The sequence below is a fragment of the Cornus florida genome, unplaced genomic scaffold (assembly GCF_030987335.1).
Source record: "Cornus florida cultivar Cherokee Brave unplaced genomic scaffold, ASM3098733v1 CherokeeBrave_3.0.0_Hap2_Chr05, whole genome shotgun sequence".
NCBI lineage: Eukaryota > Viridiplantae > Streptophyta > Magnoliopsida > Cornales > Cornaceae > Cornus > Cornus florida.
Window position 1 is genome coordinate 49465281 of NW_026775575.1, and position 7863 is coordinate 49473143.

A 7863-nucleotide genomic window follows, 5' to 3' on the forward strand; every position below is an offset into this window, starting at 1 on the left:
GACCTATTCTCTCAGAAGACCGAACTTTATCTTGTCTCGTTGAACAAGGAAATTATACTGATTCCAATGAACATTAGTACAAGAGAAACAAATTGACTTGATAACTCGTGTGTACCATGTGAGATAATTCCTGAATTTTAATTTTGAATTACAAAAATTCACAATCACATATTGATGATAAACTCAGACCATCAAGTGTAGAATAAGAATTTCAATATAGAAAAAAAGAATTAAAAATCAAAGAACATCTTCTTTTAGATTTTTCCTCCCACCTTCTTAACAAAAAAAAAAAAAAAAAAAAAAAGCATCTTATTCTCTTAGCAAGAACTTTCAAAATGAGGAAGCAACCAAAACTAGCTTTTGTTGTCACATACTCACAAATGATCCAATCCATTCACAAATACGGTTGAACAAGAAATGTGCACTCAACCCATCTACCCATTCATCAGTTACGTTATTTAGCTAACTTCCATTCATATACATTCCTCTCTTTAAACGATTAGGTTGATTTATTATCACAGGTGTTGTCACAGACTCACAAATGATCCAATCCATTCACAAAGATGATGGAACAAGAAATGTGCACTCAATCCATCTACCCACTCATCAATTAGGTTATTTAGCTAACTTCCATTCATATACATTCGTCTCTCTAAACGATTAGGTTGATTTACCATCACAGGTGTTGTCACAGACTCACAAATGATCAAATCCATTCACAAAGATGATAGAAAAAGAAATGTGCACTTAACCCATCTACCCACTCATCAATTACCTTATTTAGCTAACTTCCATTCATATACATTCGTCTCTCTAAACGATTAGGTTGATTTATCATCACAGGTGTTGTCACAGACTCACAAATGATCCAATTGTGATACCCCCGAATTTCCGAATGCGGATTGGCCAAGCCTACGCCTGAATACCCGAGGATATCAAAACAAATTGATAATAAACGAACACAGAGTACAAAAGAATAAAAAAGAATAAATAAAATGCTGATAAGAAACTAAAATGATAATCTAATAATAAACCTCAGAATATATTTCCATTAATTAATAAACTCTTCTGATACAACTGATCCTCCAAAATACAACTCGGGAATCCATACTGTGTGGACCCCTAGAAAATCCAAACTAAACAAATGACAACAATAACTGTCTAAATCAGGAAACTGAATCATAATGGAACTCCTATGTAGCATCGGAGGAATGAAGTAGACTGATCCCAGCTCAGCACGAACAACCTCTATTCCTGACGAACACCTGAAAAATAATGGTGGGTCAGGCCCACAAATAAGTTCTACTCTATTACAGTCCAAGCAGAGATCCGATACACGTATACATCCTAGTCAATCCAACAGTAACTAGTAGTCCGTATATATATATATACACACTAAAGGAACCTCACTAGACTATATGGTTGTCTCAACCCGAATAGTAGGCAACATGCAAAACGCACATATAGTGGGCATGAGTACCTAGACCTACCAGGGTACATAACTACACTATATCTAGCTACACATCCCTGGCGATATACGCGTCCTAACCATTGATCCTGAGACTCAAGCTCATATCATGGCACCATACTTATATATATAAAATCTAGTAACCATCCTATCCAGTATAAATTAATCCTCCATAAGTTATTCAACTTGTTCAGCTGACCTGATTTTATTATAAGTAGGACTTAACATTTTAGTTAATCCATTCCCTTATATAATAAATTAATCCTCCATAAGTCATTCAACTTGTTCAGCTGACCTGACTTAAATATAAGTATGACTTAATATTTTACTTAATCCATTCCCTTATATAAAATAGGTAGGACTTAACTGATAAGTTAATCCATCCCTAAAATGCCACCGTCCCATACCGGTGCATTAAACAACACAATCCAACAATTGATGTAACAATTAAGGAAATACATCAAACATTCCATAAATAACTATGATAAATATGATATCAAGTTATCACATAATAGGAATGACTTATTATTTCTTTAAACTTCCTATACCATATGTCCTACACAAACTGAATCTTATACATGATGATATTTTATTATACCGTTAAATAAGGATTCTCTATATCCAATTCATCCTACACATTTTATCTCAATTGCTAAAATAGTTTAAAAGATTAAATCCATTCGTTTGTTTAAAACATTCAAATAGCAAGCATCATTATGATTGAGTCTATTTAAATTTATTAAAACCCAAACCTAGTCCCTATTTAATGTTCAGGAATCCTAGGCATGTTTCTACGTTCCATCATTCCACAAATATGAAAAATACATAATTTAAACATGTAAAAATTCACATAAGAAATCAAATCAAAATCATGTATTTTATCAATTCATAACAAAGAACAGATATGAACCAATTTTATAAAACCTATGTTCTAACCCAATTAAACATGCATAATTATTTAATTTTATGTGTTTAATAAATTCTGGAATTTCCTAGGCATGTACAGAAACACGAATCAAAGGGAAAGAGATAGAAGAAGAACTTGCCTTAAACTTTCGGATCGAAAGTTAAACGTCTTCTTCTTTGACCTTCTCTCTACAGGATTTTTCTCCTCATTCCTTTCCTCTCTAACACTATCTCTCTAGTATATATCACGTGAATATTTCTAACCCCCTTTACAACCTATAGCTATATATTTATAGGCTAAATAAAATAACCCTAACCCTTTTCCCAATCCAAGTCAATTAAAAAAAAATGAAAATAAATGTATATGTTTATTAAATAAATAAATTTTACACATTCCATTATTTATTAATTGATTATCCAATAATATTTAAGTTACCATAATATTATAAAGTAACTTAAAACATAACACGTATCAAATCTATGTATATTTTTATTATTTAAATAAACATATACATCAAATTAAATATTACTACCCAAATTACCATAAAAGTAATTAATAAATTACTTTCTTTTTTATATATATAATAAAAAGGTAAGTAAAATATGTTACGTATATAATTTATGTATATGTTTATTAAATAAATAAATTATACACATTCCATTATTTATTAATGGATTATCCAATAATACTTAAGTTACCATAATATTATAAAGTAACTTAAAACATAACACGTATCAAATCTATGTATATTTTTATTATTTAAATATAAAACATATACATCAGATTAAATATTACTACCCAAGTTACCATAAAAATAATTAATAAATTACTTTCCTTTTTATATATGTATATAATATATATCTATATATATACATACATTATCCATGGGTAATAATCCATACACATCCAATCTCCTATCCAAGTAGTCCATGGGACCCAATTGGTTGGCCCATTACTACTAACCATAACCATAAAAGAAAAATAAAATAAAATAATAAAAGAAAAGAAAACATTTAATTTACAATTAATCAAAACACCATTTAAGCACATAATCGAATTAAACAATTAACACATAGACAAATACAAATAATACATAGACACATAATCAAATAATCAAGTAATACCTAATTCAATTAAACACATAAGCAATTAGTCAAATAATTAATTAAATAATTAAAAAATACAATTAAAACAAATAAATAAATATCGAGACTATCCTTTTAAAATTAGGGGTATTACACCAATCCATTCACAAAGATGATGGAACAAGAAATGTGCACTCAATCCATCTACCCACTCATCAATTACGTTATTTAGCTAACTTCCATTCATATACATTCGTCTTTCTAAACGATTAGGTTGATTTACCATCATAGGTGTTGTCACAGACTCACAAATGATCTAATCCATTCACAATGATAATGGACAAAAAATGTGCACTCAATCCATCTACCCACTCATCAATTACGTTATTTAGCTAACTTCCATTCGTCTCTCTAAAAGATTAGATTGATTTACCATCACAGGTGTTTGTAGTAACATTAAACTATTGAATCTATATATAGAGAACGAAATTGCATAAAATAAAAATGCATTAGTGACTGGCAAAGAAGAAATTATCATGGATGTGGGAGAAAAGAGACAAAAACAAAGTGTTAAACCGAGAAAAATATGAGCTGTACGCAGCAGAAAATCTAGAAAGTTTTGTTTATTTTAAAAACAGATCTTATGTTTTACTAACTTACTTTATTTTAACAATTAATAAATTAATCACATGCAGATAAAATAAAGCGTAATAACGTCAAAGATGACACCAGGATTTTAGGGAAGAAACCCCAGTTGATAAAATACGTTAACTGTTTGTATGAGAAAAATCTTGTGAACTGTGCAGTCCAAAGTAAATCAATCCACTATGCTTGAAACAAAGTACACTGAACTTTGACTCTGGCTCACACCCTATCGTTTTACCAAACACCAATTGCTGACAATCTTCTAGCTTTGTGACTCCCCGTCCAACAGCAACTTGACCTCAGGCTTATGCTTGAACTTTGTAGAAGAGTAGCAGGTAGATTAGATAACACTCCTCGAATGCTCCAATCCTTTCAAAGTGTGATCGCTTTTACTTCTATTCTTCAATCGTCTGAATTCGATATAGAAGTAGATTTGTTTTTGTCTGATCGATGAAAATACAACTGTATGATCACGATCATGATTCGAACAACACAACTCTAAACTCAAGTGTTTATGTGTAGATGTTTTAGAAAGACAAACAGAAAATTCTCTAAAAATTTTTGTAACAAAAATCTTCTGATGAGCACTGAAAAGTGCGCATTTAAACCCCTTAAGCTTGAGCATTTTAGGACCTTTATCTATCTTAGTTTCTCATTTTAGACTAATTTCGTGTTATTGCTCATTTCAGGTACTTATCCTAAAAATAAGTCAATTCAGCCAAATAAGAGCATTAAAGAAGTTAACTCAAGCTCAATGGAAGAAAGAAGCAAAGTGGGAGCAAAATGAAGCAAAATGTGAAAATTCAGCATGTTCGATCGATCTTAGCATTTCTTCGATCGATCGAAAGTTCATCGATCTAAACAATTCAAGATGGATCCAAGCCCTTGTCCTTATCTAAAAGAATCCAGCAAGTTCGATCGATCCAACATTTCCCAGATCGATCGAAATGATTCGATTTTATCCACACCTACCACCCACCTCCCACTTTTGTCTTCTTCCCAAAAATATCTCAGAGATTTATCTTTATTCAAAAAGGCACCGCCAAGAAAGATCGATCTCTGCAGCATTCGATAGATCTCAGCCAAGTTCAATCGATCTCAACACAGTTCGATCGATCGAACTTCCTCAAGTCCGGAAAAAAATAGATTCCGACTCATTAAAAGTTGGCTCATGGTGCAATCATTGGAGGGACCTTGGTGTACAAGCCCAGACCATTGGTGTGACATTTGACCTACCTATATAATGATTGAGAGCCACTTTTAGAGCATAGAGAGATAGATAGTTGTTATTCACAATTTGTATATTTCATATCTTGGAGAGGAGGCTAGAGATTAGAGAGCTTTTACACATTTTGGGAGTTCTTCCATTCTTCTAAGGTTTCCATCAAGAAGGAGGTCATTCCTACCATGGAGATAGCCCTTGAAGGTTGGATGACTAATTCAATAAGTGGCTAGATATCTACTTAGGGCTAGAGTAGCCCCTAAGTTTGCTTCCTAGACTTAGTTCTTTGTATATTTTTGGGGATTTATTTGTAAAAATGTTTTGATCTTGGATTTATATATATATATCTTGTGGTTTCTACTTGATGTGTATGGATTAATGCTTTCAATTGATTATCTACTTCTAAGCATATGTCTATGTATGCTAAAATGGATGATTCATGTGTTTTTCTTTAGATTTAGTGGAATTTATGCATGTCTATGTGTATGGATGAAGTTAATCTAGAGATGGTCAAAACATAGAGCTTAATTGAACACTCTTGCAATTTATTTGATGGTTCACACTTGTTTCTTGGTAGATTGTACCACAACTTTAGCTTACTTAATTAAATTTCACGTCTTTAATGTAGATGTAGTGTAGTTGCTTTAAATTCATAGATAGGTGGACAATCTACTCTTGTTCCTTGGTGTTCCATACTTATGAATGCATTTGTTGTATGTTTCTAGATAGTTGTGTGTGCATAAATTGTGGTTTCATTAAATGAATTTTGGTCTCATTTGATAGGTTGTGCTTTCCATTTGATTTGGCTTGACAACCTATGCTTATTTGTCATCCATGCCTAGTTTCAATTAATGTCACACACACACACACACACGTTACAAGTCAATTTCCCCATTAATATACAATTGCTAATATCTAGTGAAGTCAAGCTTCGTGGTGAGCTCTAGTACCTCAAGTCCTCCCCTATATATCTTTCTCTACTTTATTAATCATGTTGTTTACTTTAATTTCAATTGCATAATAGTTTAATCAATCAATCCAATCAATCTTTGATCACTCGACCTACTAACCCTATATATTGTTTCCATTGCAACGGTACCCACAAATCCCTTGGGACAATCCCTACTCACCCTAGCTATATTTTTAGTTAGAGGTAGTGGTGGCTATTACAAATTTAAAACTTGGCCACATTGCACACTCACACTCTTAGTTCATATCTTTGCAAACTTTTGGTGAATTGGTACGGCACACACCAAGTTTTTGGCGCCGTTGCCGGGGATCTAATTGGCAACGCCGTGTTTTGGAAACAAATAGGAATTAGTACTCTTTTGATCGTATCTTTTCTTTATTTTCTTCTTAGTTACTTATTGTGTTTGTTCTTGATTGACTAAGTGCATTGAGTGAAGGAAACCAAACAATGGAGAATTAAAGAGCAAGGAAGCCAAGTGGAGCTAAGCAAGGCAAAAAGGCTAAAAATCTAAAAAAATTGTAAAGCAAAGCAAGGCTAGAAAGTTGAAAGTTAAATTGAAGTTGCTTAAGGATCCTTTGTGAGATCTTTCTAACTCAAGCTCTAGTTAAATCGTCGGCCCACGTGGAGGCTTGTTTTTCATTTGTTAGATAAATAGTGAGCCCGCGTGGAGGCAATTTACTTTTCTTTGCATGTTATTCAAGCATGGGAGTATAGGATTATTGTATGTGGAGATTTGTTGATTGATTTGTTGCTGGGGCAAAGTGATTGTTTTAATTTTTCAACCCTTCATCATAGAAAATCTAGAAGTCATCTTGGTTAGTTAAACCCAAATTTCATGGAACATCCGCCTTTCAACCAATTTCCTCCCGGAGTTCAAGCTCCAATTCCTCCGATGATCCTTCGTGATCATTACAATCTTCATGAATATCATGCACCATCATACATCTTGCTTCCTAACTTTGGGGCAAACCATTATGAAATCAAGCCCGAGACAATTCAAATGTGTCCACTTTTCTATGGCTTAAATGATGAGGAACCTTTCAAACATCTTGATGAATTTCTTAAGATATGTTCCACCGTGAAATACATGAATGTCCCGGAAGAAGTTCTTAGGTTGTTTCTCTTCCCTTTCACTTTTAAAAATAAGGCTAAACATTGGTTCAATAACTTAGAGGCAAATTCAATAACTTCTTGGGTACAAATACAAAATAAATTTTTAAAGAAATTTTACTCCGTAAGTTTGACCAATGTTATGCGAACTTCTATTCGTGAATTTTCTCAAGGGGAATGAGCACTGAAAAGTGCGTATTTAAACCCCTTAAGCTTAGGCATTCTAATACCTTTATCTATCTTACTTTACCGTTTTAGATTGATTTCGTATTATTTCCATTTTCAGGCACTTATCCCAAAAATAAGCTAACTCAGCCAAATAAGAGCTTAATTGAAGCAATTCTGAGATTAAACAAAGAAAGGAGCAAAGTGGAGAAAGAAAGAAGCAAAATGAAGCAAAGCAGCAAGTTCAATCGATCCAAGTCCAAGGTTCGATCGATCGAACATCGATCAATC